Genomic DNA, 16479 nt, shown 5'->3' on the forward strand with positions numbered 1-16479 from the left:
TCTAACGGTGTTAAAATTATCTTTCTAGCTATTCAACTTTTCTCACAAAACGTGTTTGAAGACAGTCAGATTTGTCCCGCGGCTGCAGCAGCTAGCTCTGTGTCTCTCTGTGTAGTCTTTAAGTAGGTCAAATGCACTTCAGGTGTAACACAACGAGATGGCTTAATGGTAACACTACCAGCCTTTCGTGCAGGTGGCCCGGGTTCAATCACCATAATGTCAGACCACGTTTTATAATTTTTTTATTTTATAATTATTTAAGCATACTTTCAGCATTTTCAACTGTTTCTAGCTTAATTTTATCTTCAAATTCTTCAGATCATTTCAAATCCTTCAAATCTTAACTACTTTTGCATACTTTCAGCTAGAGACACCATTCAAATTTTAAAATCTTCAAATCTTTTAGCTTTTTAACATTTTTCTTTATTAAGGTAATTCAGCTCATGCATTCTCACAGCTGTTTCGCAGGAACAGCTCTTTCTAGTTATTATTATTCTTCCGCCGTTTTTCGGCATTCAACTACTTCAGCATACTTTGAGCTATTTCAACAAATTTGGTATCAAAATGTTCAGCTCATTCAGCTCTTGATGGGAATGTATTTTTGGTGTTTGTAACTTTTCAACTTTTTAAGATATTAAGCATTTTGTTCAACTTTTTTCCCATTGAAACTAATGTTAAATTTTCAAATCTCTTCAAATCCTTTCAAATCCTTTCAAATCTTTCAAATCTTAACTAGTTCAGCATACTTTCAGCTAGAGACACCATTCAAATTTTAAAATGTTCATAAGACATTCAGCTATTACCAATTGTTTCATCTTTTAAAAATATTCAGCCAATTTTGAAATATGACAGTTTCAAAAATATGAAAATTAAGTTCTCCAAATCCTTATCTTCAAATGCTTTCAAATCCTTCAAAATCTTCAAATCTATTCAAATCGTAACTGCTTCAGCATACTTTAACCTAGAGACACCATTCAAATTTTAAAATGTTCATAAGACATTCAGCTGTTACCAATTGTTTCATCTTTTAAAAATATTCAGCCAATTTTGAAATATGACAGTTTAAAAAATAGGAAAATGAAGCTCCTTCTTGGATTTTAGAGTGAGACATTCAGCAGTGCTGATAAGTTTCAACTTTTCAAACAAATTACTATAACTTTCATACAGTTTAACTGAGAGAAACAAATTATACCTTAAAATGTAGGAAAACTTGTCCTCTTTCAGCCAATGTAACTCTTAAAGAGCTCACATGGACAGATTTTGAACTATGAGCCTTTAAGCTTGAACAACTTGTCAAATTTTGAGGAAATCTGCCATTTTTGAATCAGCTTCAAGTGTTTCAAACTGCTTGGATTTAAATATAGTTGACTCCACAGATGTAAAAGTACTTTGCTAAGTTCCTCTAAGCCTTCTGCTTCTAATGGTGTTAAAATTATTTTTCTAGCTGCTCAACTTTTCTCACAAGATGTATTTGAAGTCAGTGTTCGGTGTCATTTCTCTCCCGCGATCGGCGGGCGGCCGTCTCATCTCTCCATATATGTTGTGTGTGTTCAACCTGCTTCGATTTAAATATAGTTGACTCCACAGATGTAAAACTACTTTGCTAAGTTCCTCTAAGCCTTCTGCTTCTAACGGTGTTAAAATTATCTTTCTAGCTATTCAACTTTTCTCACAAAACGTGTTTGAAGACAGTCAGATTTGTCCCGCGGCTGCAGCAGCTAGCTCTGTGTCTCTCTGTGTAGTCTTTAACTAGGTCAAATGCACTTCCTATTTAACACAATGAGATGGCATAATGGTAACACTACCAGCCTTTTGTGCAGGTGGCCCGGGTTCAATCCCCATAATGTCATACAATTTTTTATAATTTTTTTATTTTATAATTATTTAAGCATACTTTCAGCATTTTCAACTGTTTCTAGCTTAATTTTATCTTCAAATTCTTCAGATCATTTCAAATCCTTCAAATCTTAACTACTTTTGCATACTTTCAGCTAGAGACACCATTCAAATTTTAAAATCTTCAAATCTTTTAGCTTTTTAAGATTTTTCTTTATTAAGGTAATTCAGCTCATGCATTCTCACAGCTGTTTCAAAGGAACAGCTCTTTCTAGTTGTGAGAATGCATGAAGCATTCTCACTATTAAGTTTCTGTTTCCCTTTATTATTATTATTCTTCCGCCGTTTTTCGGCATTCAACTACTTCAGCATACTTTGAGCTATTTCAACAAATTTGGTATCAAAATGTTCAGCTCATTCAGCTCTTGATGGGAATGTATTTTTGGTGTTTGTAACTTTTCAACTTTTTAAGATATTAAGCTTTTTGTTCAACTTTTTTCCCATTGAAACTAATGTTAAATTTTCAAGTCTTTTCAAATCCTTTCAAATCCTTTCAAATCTTTCAAATCTTAACTAGTTCAGCATACTTTCAGTTAGAGACACCATTCAAATTTTAAAATGTTCATAAGACATTCAGCTGTTACCAATTGTTTCATCTTTTAAAAATATTCAGCCAATTTTGAAATATGACAGTTTAAAAATTATGAAAATGAAGTTCCTTCTTGGATTTTAGAGTGAGACATTCAGCAGTGCTGATAAGTTTCAACTTTTCAAACAAATTACTGTAACTTTCATACAGTTTAACTGAGAGAAACAAATTATACCTTAAAATGTAGGAAAACTTGTCCTCTTTCAGCCAATGTAACTCTTAAAGAGCTCACATGGACAGATTTTGAACTATGAGCCTTTAAGCTTGAACAACTTGTCAAATTTTGAGGAAATCTGCCATTTTTGAATCAGCTTCAAGTGTTTCAAACTGCTTCGATTTAAATATAGTTGACTCCACAGATGTAAAACTACTTTGCTAAGTTCCTCTAAGCCTTCTGCTTCTAATGGTGTTAAAATTATTTTTGTAGCTGCTCAACTTTTCTCACAAGACGCGTTAGAAGACAGTCTGCGCCTCAGATTTGTCCCGCGGCTGCAGCAGCTAGCTCTGTGTCTGTCTGTGTAGTCTTTAACTAGGTCAAATGCAGTTCCGGTGTAACACAATGAAATGGCTTAATGGTGACACTACCAGCCTTTCGTGCAGGTGGTCCGGGTTCAATCCCCATCATGTCAGACCACACTTTGTAATTTTTTTTTTATATAATTATTAAAGCATACTTTCAGCCATTTCAACTGTTTCTAGCTTAATTTTATCTTCAAATCCTTAGAATTCTTCAAATCATTTCAAATCCTTCAAATCTTAACTACTTTTGCATACTTTCAGCTAGAGACACCATTCAAATTTTAAAATCTTCAAATCTTTTAGCTTTTTAAGATTTTTCTTTATTAAGGTAATTCAGCTCATGCATTCTCACAGCTGTTTCGCAGGAACAGCTCTTTCTAGTTATTATTCCATATTCTTCCGCCGTTTTTCGGCATTCAACTACTTCAGCATACTTTGAGCTATTTCAACAAATTTGGTATCAAAATGTTCAGCTCATTCAGCTCTTGATGGGAATGTATTTTTGGTGTTTGTAACTTTTCAACTTTTTAAGATATTAAGCTTTTTGTTCAACTTTTTTCCCATTGAAACTAATGTTAAATTTTCAAATCTCTTCAAATCCTTTAAAATCCTTTCAAATCTTTCAAATCTTAACTAGTTCAGCATACTTTCAGCTAGAGACACCATTCAAATTTTAAAATGTTCATAAGACATTCAGCTATTACCAATTGTTTCATCTTTTAAAAATATTCAGCCAATTTTGAAATATGACAGTTTCAAAAATATGAAAATTAAGTTCTCCAAATCCTTATCTTCAAATGCTTTCAAATCCTTCAAAATCTTCAAATCTATTCAAATCGTAACTGCTTCAGCATACTTTAACCTAGAGACACCATTCAAATTTTAAAATGTTCATAAGACATTCAGCTGTTACCAATTGTTTCATCTTTTAAAAATATTCAGCCAATTTTGAAATATGACAGTTTAAAAAATAGGAAAATGAAGCTCCTTCTTGGATTTTAGAGTGAGACATTCAGCAGTGCTGATAAGTTTCAACTTTTCAAACAAATTACTATAACTTTCATACAGTTTAACTGAGAGAAACAAATTATACCTTAAAATGTAGGAAAACTTGTCCTCTTTCAGCCAATGTAACTCTTAAAGAGCTCACATGGACAGATTTTGAACTATGAGCCTTTAAGCTTGAACAACTTGTCAAATTTTGAGGAAATCTGCCATTTTTGAATCAGCTTCAAGTTTTTCAAACTGCTTGGATTTAAATATAGTTGACTCCACAGATGTAAAACTACTTTGCTAAGTTCCTCTAAGCCTTCTGCTTCTAATGGTGTTAAAATTATTTTTCTAGCTGCTCAACTTTTCTCACAAGATGTATTTGAAGTCAGTGTTCGGTGTCATTTCTCTCCCGCGATCGGCGGGCGGCCGTCTCATCTCTCCATATATGTTGTGTGTGTTCAACCTGTTTCGATTTAAATATAGTTGACTCCACAGATGTAAAACTACTTTGCTAAGTTCCTCTAAGCCTTCTGCTTCTAACGGTGTTAAAATTATCTTTCTAGCTATTCAACTTTTCTCACAAAACGTGTTTGAAGACAGTCAGATTTGCCCGCGGCTGCAGCAGCTAGCTCTGTGTCTGTCTGTGTAGTCTTTAACTGGGTCAAATGCACTTCCGGTGTAACACAACGAAATGGCTCAATGGTAACCCTATCAGCCTTTCGTGCAGGTGGCCCGGGTTCAATCCCCAGCATGTAAGCTCAAAATTAAAAAAAGAAGTTTTTTTGTAACTATTTAAGCATACTTTCAGCCATTTCAACTCTTTCTAGCTCGAAATCATTACACTTTCATCTTTTAAATGTCATTTCAACTTCAAACTCCTGTTTCTTCTCAGCTTTTTTTAGCTTCCATAGCTCTTTCAGCTTTTAGCTTCTTTTAGCTTCTTTAGCTGTTTTAGCCTTTTTTAGCTTCTTTAGCTAACTTCTAACTCTAACTCTTTTGCTCCTTCAGCTCCTTGCTTCTTCAGCTCCTTTAGCTTTAGCTTCTTCAGCTGTTTTAGCTTTAGCTCCTTCAGCTGTTAGCTTCTTCAGCTGTTTTGGCTTATTTTAGCTTCTTCAGCTTTTAGCTTCTTTTAGCTTCTTTAGCTCCTTTAGCTCTTAGCTTCTTCAGCTCCTTCAGCTTTAGCTTCTTCAGCTCCTTTAGCTTTAGCTTCTTCAGCTCCTTTAGCTTTAGCTTCTTCAGCTACTTCAGCTTTAGCTTCTTCAGCTGTTTTAGCTTTTTTTTAGCTTCTTAAGATATTTTAGCATGGTAATTCAGCTCATGCATTCTCACAGCTGTTTCGCAGGAACAGCTCTTTCTAGTTATTATTATTCTTCCGCCGTTTTTTGGCATTCAACTACTTCAGCATACTTTGAGCTATTTCAACAAATTTGGTATCAAAATGTTCAGCTCATTCAGCTCTTGATGGGAATGTATTTTTGGTGTTTGTAACTTTTCAACTTTTTAAGATATTAAGCTTTTTGTTCAACTTTTTTCCCATTGAAACTAATGTTAAATTTTCAAATCTCTTCAAATCCTTTCAAATCCTTTCAAATCTTTCAAATCTTAACTAGTTCAGCATACTTTCAGCTAGAGACACCATTCAAATTTTAAAATGTTCATAAGACATTCAGCTATTACCAATTGTTTCATCTTTTAAAAATATTCAGCCAATTTTGAAATATGACAGTTTCAAAAATATGAAAATTAAGTTCTCCAAATCCTTATCTTCAAATGCTTTCAAATCCTTCAAAATCTTCAAATCTATTCAAATCGTAACTGCTTCAGCATACTTTAACCTAGAGACACCATTCAAATTTTAAAATGTTCATAAGACATTCAGCTGTTACCAATTGTTTCATCTTTTAAAAATATTCAGCCAATTTTGAAATATGACAGTTTAAAAAATAGGAAAATGAAGCTCCTTCTTGGATTTTAGAGTGAGACATTCAGCAGTGCTGATAAGTTTCAACTTTTCAAACAAATTACTATAACTTTCATACAGTTTAACTGAGAGAAACAAATTATACCTTAAAATGTAGGAAAACTTGTCCTCTTTCAGCCAATGTAACTCTTAAAGAGCTCACATGGATAGATTTTGAACTATGAGCCTTTAAGCTTGAACAACTTGTCAAATTTTGAGGAAATCTGCCATTTTTGAATCAGCTTCAAGTGTTTCAAACTGCTTGGATTTAAATATAGTTGACTCCACAGATGTAAAACTACTTTGCTAAGTTCCTCTAAGCCTTCTGCTTCTAATGGTGTTAAAATTATTTTTCTAGCTGCTCAACTTTTCTCACAAGATGTATTTGAAGTCAGTGTTCGGTGTCATTTCTCTCCCGCGATCGGCGGGCGGCCGTCTCATCTCTCCATATATGTTGTGTGTGTTCAACCTGCTTCGATTTAAATATAGTTGACTCCACAGATGTAAAACTACTTTGCTAAGTTCCTCTAAGCCTTCTGCTTCTAACGGTGTTAAAATTATCTTTCTAGCTATTCAACTTTTCTCACAAAACGTGTTTGAAGACAGTCAGATTTGCCCGCGGCTGCAGCAGCTAGCTCTGTGTCTGTCTGTGTAGTCTTTAACTAGGTCAAATGCACTTCCGGTTTGACACAACGAAATGGCTTAATGGTAACACTGCCAGCCTTTCGTGCAGGTGGCCCGGGTTCAATCCCCAGGATGTCAGCTCAAAATTAAAAAAAAAAAAGTTTTTTTGTAACTATTTAAGCATACTTTCAGCCATTTCAACTCTTTCTAGCTCGAAATCATTACACTTTCATCTTTTAAATGTCATTTCAACTTCAAACTCCTGTTTCTTCTCAGCTTTTTTTAGCTTCCATAGCTCTTTCAGCTTTTAGCTTCTTTTAGCTTCTTTAGCTGTTTTAGCCTTTTTTAGCTTCTTTAGCTAACTTCTAACTCTAACTCTTTTGCTCCTTCAGCTCCTAGCTTCTTCAGCTCCTTTAGCTTTAGCTTCTTGAGCTGTTTTAGCTTTAGCTCCTTCAGCTGTTAGCTTCTTCAGCTGTTTTAGCTTTAGCTCCTTCAGCTGTTAGCTTCTTCAGCTGTTTTAGCTTATTTTAGCTTCTTCAGCTTTTAGCTTCTTTTAGCTTCTTTAGCTCCTTTAGCTCTTAGCTTCTTCAGCTCCTTCAGCTTTAGCTTCTTCAGCTCCTTTAGCTTCTTCAGCTCCTTTAGCTTTAGCTTCTTCAGCTACTTCAGCTTTAGCTTCTTCAGCTGTTTTAGCTTTTTTTTAGCTTCTTAAGATATTTTAGCATGGTAATTCAGCTCATGCATTCTCACAGCTGTTTCGCAGGAACAGCTCTTTCTAGTTATTATTATTCCATATTATTCCGCCGTTTTTCGGCATTCAACTACTTCAGCATACTTTGAGCTATTTCAACAAATTTGGTATCAAAATGTTCAGCTCATTCAGCTCTTGATGGGAATGTATTTTTGGTGTTTGTAACTTTTCAACTTTTTAAGATATTAAGCTTTTTGTTCAACTTTTTTCCCATTGAAACTAATGTTAAATTTTCAAATCTCTTCAAATCCTTTAAAATCCTTTCAAATCTTTCAAATCTTAACTAGTTCAGCATACTTTCAGCTAGAGACACCATTCAAATTTTAAAATGTTCATAAGACATTCAGCTATTACCAATTGTTTCATCTTTTAAAAATATTCAGCCAATTTTGAAATATGACAGTTTCAAAAATATGAAAATTAAGTTCTCCAAATCCTTATCTTCAAATGCTTTCAAATCCTTCAAAATCTTCAAATCTATTCAAATCGTAACTGCTTCAGCATACTTTAACCTAGAGACACCATTCAAATTTTAAAATGTTCATAAGACATTCAGCTGTTACCAATTGTTTCACCTTTTAAAAATATTCAGCCAATTTTGAAATATGACAGTTTAAAAAATAGGAAAATGAAGCTCCTTCTTGGATTTTAGAGTGAGACATTCAGCAGTGCTGATAAGTTTCAACTTTTCAAACAAATTACTATAACTTTCATACAGTTTAACTGAGAGAAACGAATTATACCTTAAAATGTAGGAAAACTTGTCCTCTTTCAGCCAATGTAACTCTTAAAGAGCTCACATGGACAGATTTTGAACTATGAGCCTTTAAGCTTGAACAACTTGTCAAATTTTGAGGAAATCTGCCATTTTTGAATCAGCTTCAAGTTTTTCAAACTGCTTGGATTTAAATATAGTTGACTCCACAGATGTAAAACTACTTTGCTAAGTTCCTCTAAGCCTTCTGCTTCTAATGGTGTTAAAATTATTTTTCTAGCTGCTCAACTTTTCTCACAAGATGTATTTGAAGTCAGTGTTCGGTGTCATTTCTCTCCCGCGATCGGCGGGCGGCCGTCTCATCTCTCCATATATGTTGTGTGTGTTCAACCTGTTTCGATTTAAATATAGTTGACTCCACAGATGTAAAACTACTTTGCTAAGTTCCTCTAAGCCTTCTGCTTCTAACGGTGTTAAAATTATCTTTCTAGCTATTCAACTTTTCTCACAAAACGTGTTTGAAGACAGTCAGATTTGCCCGCGGCTGCAGCAGCTAGCTCTGTGTCTGTCTGTGTAGTCTTTAACTGGGTCAAATGCACTTCCGGTGTAACACAACGAAATGGCTCAATGGTAACCCTATCAGCCTTTCGTGCAGGTGGCCCGGGTTCAATCCCCAGCATGTAAGCTCAAAATTAAAAAAAGAAGTTTTTTTGTAACTATTTAAGCATACTTTCAGCCATTTCAACTCTTTCTAGCTCGAAATCATTACACTTTCATCTTTTAAATGTCATTTCAACTTCAAACTCCTGTTTCTTCTCAGCTTTTTTTAGCTTCCATAGCTCTTTCAGCTTTTAGCTTCTTTTAGCTTCTTTAGCTGTTTTAGCCTTTTTTAGCTTCTTTAGCTAACTTCTAACTCTAACTCTTTTGCTCCTTCAGCTCCTTGCTTCTTCAGCTCCTTTAGCTTTAGCTTCTTCAGCTGTTTTAGCTTTAGCTCCTTCAGCTGTTAGCTTCTTCAGCTGTTTTGGCTTATTTTAGCTTCTTCAGCTTTTAGCTTCTTTTAGCTTCTTTAGCTCCTTTAGCTCTTAGCTTCTTCAGCTCCTTCAGCTTTAGCTTCTTCAGCTCCTTTAGCTTTAGCTTCTTCAGCTCCTTTAGCTTTAGCTTCTTCAGCTACTTCAGCTTTAGCTTCTTCAGCTGTTTTAGCTTTTTTTTAGCTTCTTAAGATATTTTAGCATGGTAATTCAGCTCATGCATTCTCACAGCTGTTTCGCAGGAACAGCTCTTTCTAGTTATTATTATTCTTCCGCCGTTTTTTGGCATTCAACTACTTCAGCATACTTTGAGCTATTTCAACAAATTTGGTATCAAAATGTTCAGCTCATTCAGCTCTTGATGGGAATGTATTTTTGGTGTTTGTAACTTTTCAACTTTTTAAGATATTAAGCTTTTTGTTCAACTTTTTTCCCATTGAAACTAATGTTAAATTTTCAAATCTCTTCAAATCCTTTCAAATCCTTTCAAATCTTTCAAATCTTAACTAGTTCAGCATACTTTCAGCTAGAGACACCATTCAAATTTTAAAATGTTCATAAGACATTCAGCTATTACCAATTGTTTCATCTTTTAAAAATATTCAGCCAATTTTGAAATATGACAGTTTCAAAAATATGAAAATTAAGTTCTCCAAATCCTTATCTTCAAATGCTTTCAAATCCTTCAAAATCTTCAAATCTATTCAAATCGTAACTGCTTCAGCATACTTTAACCTAGAGACACCATTCAAATTTTAAAATGTTCATAAGACATTCAGCTGTTACCAATTGTTTCATCTTTTAAAAATATTCAGCCAATTTTGAAATATGACAGTTTAAAAAATAGGAAAATGAAGCTCCTTCTTGGATTTTAGAGTGAGACATTCAGCAGTGCTGATAAGTTTCAACTTTTCAAACAAATTACTATAACTTTCATACAGTTTAACTGAGAGAAACAAATTATACCTTAAAATGTAGGAAAACTTGTCCTCTTTCAGCCAATGTAACTCTTAAAGAGCTCACATGGATAGATTTTGAACTATGAGCCTTTAAGCTTGAACAACTTGTCAAATTTTGAGGAAATCTGCCATTTTTGAATCAGCTTCAAGTGTTTCAAACTGCTTGGATTTAAATATAGTTGACTCCACAGATGTAAAACTACTTTGCTAAGTTCCTCTAAGCCTTCTGCTTCTAATGGTGTTAAAATTATTTTTCTAGCTGCTCAACTTTTCTCACAAGATGTATTTGAAGTCAGTGTTCGGTGTCATTTCTCTCCCGCGATCGGCGGGCGGCCGTCTCATCTCTCCATATATGTTGTGTGTGTTCAACCTGCTTCGATTTAAATATAGTTGACTCCACAGATGTAAAACTACTTTGCTAAGTTCCTCTAAGCCTTCTGCTTCTAACGGTGTTAAAATTATCTTTCTAGCTATTCAACTTTTCTCACAAAACGTGTTTGAAGACAGTCAGATTTGCCCGCGGCTGCAGCAGCTAGCTCTGTGTCTGTCTGTGTAGTCTTTAACTAGGTCAAATGCACTTCCGGTTTGACACAACGAAATGGCTTAATGGTAACACTGCCAGCCTTTCGTGCAGGTGGCCCGGGTTCAATCCCCAGGATGTCAGCTCAAAATTAAAAAAAAAAAAGTTTTTTTGTAACTATTTAAGCATACTTTCAGCCATTTCAACTCTTTCTAGCTCGAAATCATTACACTTTCATCTTTTAAATGTCATTTCAACTTCAAACTCCTGTTTCTTCTCAGCTTTTTTTAGCTTCCATAGCTCTTTCAGCTTTTAGCTTCTTTTAGCTTCTTTAGCTGTTTTAGCCTTTTTTAGCTTCTTTAGCTAACTTCTAACTCTAACTCTTTTGCTCCTTCAGCTCCTAGCTTCTTCAGCTCCTTTAGCTTTAGCTTCTTGAGCTGTTTTAGCTTTAGCTCCTTCAGCTGTTAGCTTCTTCAGCTGTTTTAGCTTTAGCTCCTTCAGCTGTTAGCTTCTTCAGCTGTTTTAGCTTATTTTAGCTTCTTCAGCTTTTAGCTTCTTTTAGCTTCTTTAGCTCCTTTAGCTCTTAGCTTCTTCAGCTCCTTCAGCTTTAGCTTCTTCAGCTCCTTTAGCTTCTTCAGCTCCTTTAGCTTTAGCTTCTTCAGCTACTTCAGCTTTAGCTTCTTCAGCTGTTTTAGCTTTTTTTTAGCTTCTTAAGATATTTTAGCATGGTAATTCAGCTCATGCATTCTCACAGCTGTTTCGCAGGAACAGCTCTTTCTAGTTATTATTATTCCATATTATTCCGCCGTTTTTCGGCATTCAACTACTTCAGCATACTTTGAGCTATTTCAACAAATTTGGTATCAAAATGTTCAGCTCATTCAGCTCTTGATGGGAATGTATTTTTGGTGTTTGTAACTTTTCAACTTTTTAAGATATTAAGCTTTTTGTTCAACTTTTTTCCCATTGAAACTAATGTTAAATTTTCAAATCTCTTCAAATCCTTTAAAATCCTTTCAAATCTTTCAAATCTTAACTAGTTCAGCATACTTTCAGCTAGAGACACCATTCAAATTTTAAAATGTTCATAAGACATTCAGCTATTACCAATTGTTTCATCTTTTAAAAATATTCAGCCAATTTTGAAATATGACAGTTTCAAAAATATGAAAATTAAGTTCTCCAAATCCTTATCTTCAAATGCTTTCAAATCCTTCAAAATCTTCAAATCTATTCAAATCGTAACTGCTTCAGCATACTTTAACCTAGAGACACCATTCAAATTTTAAAATGTTCATAAGACATTCAGCTGTTACCAATTGTTTCACCTTTTAAAAATATTCAGCCAATTTTGAAATATGACAGTTTAAAAAATAGGAAAATGAAGCTCCTTCTTGGATTTTAGAGTGAGACATTCAGCAGTGCTGATAAGTTTCAACTTTTCAAACAAATTACTATAACTTTCATACAGTTTAACTGAGAGAAACGAATTATACCTTAAAATGTAGGAAAACTTGTCCTCTTTCAGCCAATGTAACTCTTAAAGAGCTCACATGGACAGATTTTGAACTATGAGCCTTTAAGCTTGAAGAACTTGTCAAATTTTGAGGAAATCTGCCATTTTTGAATCAGCTTCAAGTGTTTCAAACTGCTTGGATTTAAATATAGTTGACTCCACAGATGTAAAACTACTTTGCTAAGTTCCTCTAAGCCTTCTGCTTCTAATGGTGTTCAAATTATTTTTCTAGCTGCTCAACTTTTCTCACAAGATGTATTTGAAGTCAGTGTTCGGTGTCATTTCTCTCCCGCGATCGGCGGGCGGCCGTCTCATCTCTCCATATATGTTGTGTGTGTTCAACCTGTTTCGATTTAAATATAGTTCACTCCACAGATGTAAAACTACTTTGCTAAGTTCCTCTAAGCCTTCTGCTTCTAACGGTGTTAAAATTATCTTTCTAGCTATTGAACTTTTCTCACAAAACGTGTTTGAAGACAGTCAGATTTGCCCGCGGCTGCAGCAGCTAGCTCTGTGTCTCACTGTGTAGTCTTTAACTAGGTCAAATGCACTTCCGGTGTAACACAACGAGATGGCTTAATGGTAACACTTCTAGCCTTTCGTGCAGGTGGCCCGGGTTCAATCCCCATCATGTCAGACCACATTTTATAATTTTTTTATTTTATAATTATTTAAACATACTTTCAGCATTTTCAACTGTTTCTAGCTTAATTTTATCTTCAAATTCTTCAGATCATTTCAAATCCTTCAAATCTTAACTACTTTTGCATACTTTCAGCTAGAGACACCATTCAAATTTTAAAATGTTCAAATCTTTTAGCTTTTTAAGATTTTTCTTTATTAAGGTAATTCAGCTCATGCATTCTCAGCTGTTTCGCAGGAACAGCTCTTTCTAGTTATTATTATTCCGTATTCTTCCGCCGATTTTTGGCATTCAACTACTTCAGCATACTTTGAGCTATTTCAACAAATTTGGTATCAAAATGTTCAGCTCTTTCAGCTCTTTTCTGCTATTACTTTTGGTGTTTCTAACTTTTCAACTTTTTAAGATATTAAGCTTTTTGTTCAACTTTTTTCCCCATTAAAAGTAATGGTAAATCTTCAAATCCTTTCAAATCCTTTCAAATCCTTTCAAATCCTTTCAAATCCTTTCAAATCTTAACTAGTTCAGCATACTTTCAGCTAGAGACACCATTCAAATTTTAAAATGTTCATAAGACATTCAGCTATTACCAATTGTTTCATCTTTTAAAAATATTCAGCCAATTTTGAAATATGACAGTTTCAAAAATATGAAAATTAAGTTCTCCAAATCCTTATCTTCAAATCCTTTCAAATCCTTCAAAACCTTCAAATCTTTTCAAATCGTAACTGCTTCAGCATACTTTAACCTAGAGACACCATTCAAATTTTAAAATGTTCATAAGACATTCAGCTGTGACCAATTGTTTCATCTTTTAAAAATATTCGGCCAATTTTGAAATATGACAGTTTAAAAAATATGAAAATGAAGTTCCTTCTTGGATTTTAGAGTGAGACATTCAGCAGTGCTGATAAGTTTCAACTTTTCAAACAAATTACTATAACTTTCATACAGTTTAACTGAGAGAAACAAATTATACCTTAAAATGTAGGAAAACTTGTCCTCTTTCAGCCAATGTAACTCCTAAAGAGCTCACATGGACAGATTTTGAACTATGAGCCTTTAAGCTTGAACAACTTCTCAAATTCTGAGGAAATCTGCCATTTTTTAATCAGCTTCAAGTGTTTCAAACTGCTTCCATTTAAATATAGTTGACTCCACAGATGTAAAACTACTTTGCTAAGTTCCTCTAAGCCTTCTGCTTCTAGTGGTGTTAAAATAATTTTTCTAGCTGCTCAACTTTTCTCACAAAACGTATTTGAAGTCAGTGTTCGGCATCATTTCTCTCCCGCGATCGGCGGGCGGCCGTCTCATCTCTCCATATATGTTGTGTGTGTTCAAACTGCTTCTATTTAAATATAGTTGACTCCACAGATGTAAAACTACTTTGCTAAGTTCCTCTAAGCCTTCTGCTTCTAATGGTGTTAAAATAATTTTTCTAGCTATTCAACTTTTGTCACAAGACGTGTTAGAAGACAGTCTGCGCCTCAGATTTGTCCCGCGGCTGCAGCAGCTGTGCTCTGTGTCTTTCTGTGTAGTCTTTAACTAGGTTATATGCACTCACTGTTTAACAGAACGAAATGGCTTAATGGTAACATTAAAAGCCTTTCGTGCAGGTGGCCCGGGATCAATCCCCAGTATGTTAGACTTTATTTTTAATTTTTTTTTTTTACAACTATTTAAGCATACTTTCAGCCATTTCAATTGTTTCTAGCTTAAGTTTATCTTCAAATCCTTTCAAATCCTTCAAATCCTTTCAAATCTTAACTGCTTCAGCATACTTTCACCTAGAGACACCATTCAAATTTTAAAATGTTCATAAGACATTCAGCTGTTACCAATTGTTTCATCTTTTAAAAATATTCGGCCAATTTTGAAATATGACAGTTTAAAAAATATGAAAATTAAGTTCCTTCTTGGATTTTAGAGTGAGACATTCAGCAGTGCTGATAAGTTTCAACTTTTCAAACAAATTACTATAACTTTCATACAGTTTAACTGAGAGAAACAAATTATACCTTCAAATGTAGGAAAACTTGTCCTCTTTCAGCCAATGTAACTCCTAACGAGCTCACATGGACAGATTTTGAACTATGAGCCTTTAAGCTTGAACAAAATCTCAAATTCTGACGAAATCTGCCATTTTTGTGTCCTCAAAAATCAGCTTCAAGTGTTTTCAAACTGCTTCGATTTAAATATAGTTCACTCCACAAATGTAAAACTACTTTGCTAATTTCCTCTAAGCCTTCTGCTTCTAATGGTGTTAAAATTATTTTTGTAGCTGCTCAACTTTTTTCACAAGACGTCTTGGAAGACAATGTTCCGCCTCGATTTTCTGTTGCGATCGCCGCCGCCTGTGCCTGTTAGTACTCTTTATATCGTATGTACTTCTGGTTTTACAGGATTGGGTGGCCTAATGGTAAGACTAATGCCCTTTCGTGTAGGCTGTAGTGGTTCAATCCCCAGCTGTCAGAATCTTTCTTTTTTTTTTTTTTTTTTAATTTCAGACATTTCAACTGTTTATAGCTTGAAATCATTACACTTTCGTCTTCTGAATGTCATTTCAACTTCAAACTCCTGTTTCTTCTCAGTCTTTTTTAACTTCCATAGCTCCTTCAGCTGTTACATCTTTTAAAAATATTCGGCCAATTTTGAAATATGACAGTTTAAAAAATATGAAAATTAAGTTTATCTTCAAATCCTTCAAATCCTTCAAATCCTTTCCAATCGTAACTGCTTCAGCATACTTTCAGCTAGAGACACCATTCAAATTTTAAAATGTTCATAAGACATTCAGCTGTTACCAGTTGCTTCATCTTTTAAAAATATTTGGCCAATTTTGAAATATGACAGTTTAAAAAATATGAAACCAGACTGTTGGTGGATGAAACCAGACACAATGTCACAGATGTGCTGGATTGGATTCAGGTCTGGGGAACGGGCCGGTCCACATCATCAATGCCTTCATCATGCAGGAACTGCTAGCACACTTCAGCCACATGAGGCCAAGCGTTGTCATGCATCAGAATGAACTCAGGGCCCACTGTACCAGCATATGGTCACAATGGGTCTGATGATCTCATCCCGGTACCTAATGGCAGTCAGGGTACCTCTGGCTGGCACATGGAGGACTGTGTGACCATCCAAAAAAATACCTCCCCACAGCATTACTGACCCACCGCCAAACCGGTCCTGCTGGAGGATGCTACAGGCAGCAGAACGTTCTCCACGGCGTCTCCAGACTCTGTGACGTCTGTCACATGTGCTCAGTGTGAACCTGCTCTCATCCCTGAAAAGCACAGGACGCCAATGTTGAATCTGCCAATCTTTATGTTCTCTGGCAAATGCCAATTGCCCTGCATGGTGTTGGGCTGTAAGCACAAGCCCCACCTGTGGACGTCAGGCCCTCATACCATCCTCATGGAGTCTGTTTCTGACAGTTTGGGCAGAAACATGCATGTTAGTGGCCTGCTAGAGGTCATTCTGCAGGCAGTGCTCCTCCTGTTCCTCCTTCCACAAAGGAGGAGGTAGCAGTCCTGCTGCTGGGTTGTTGCCGTTCTACGGCCCCCTCCACATCTCCTGGTATTTCTGCTCTGGACACTGTGCTGAGAGTCATAGCAAATCTTCTGGCCACAGCTTGCATTGTTGTGCCATCCTGGATGAGCTGCACTACCTGATTATTTATTATTATAGGATTATTATTTATTTTATATATATACAAGCTATCATTTTGAAAGAGATGAATTTTGACTGTCAAAGGATTAAAAAA

This window comes from Odontesthes bonariensis, chromosome 8 (genome assembly GCF_027942865.1).
Source record: "Odontesthes bonariensis isolate fOdoBon6 chromosome 8, fOdoBon6.hap1, whole genome shotgun sequence".
Lineage (NCBI taxonomy): Eukaryota > Metazoa > Chordata > Actinopteri > Atheriniformes > Atherinopsidae > Odontesthes > Odontesthes bonariensis.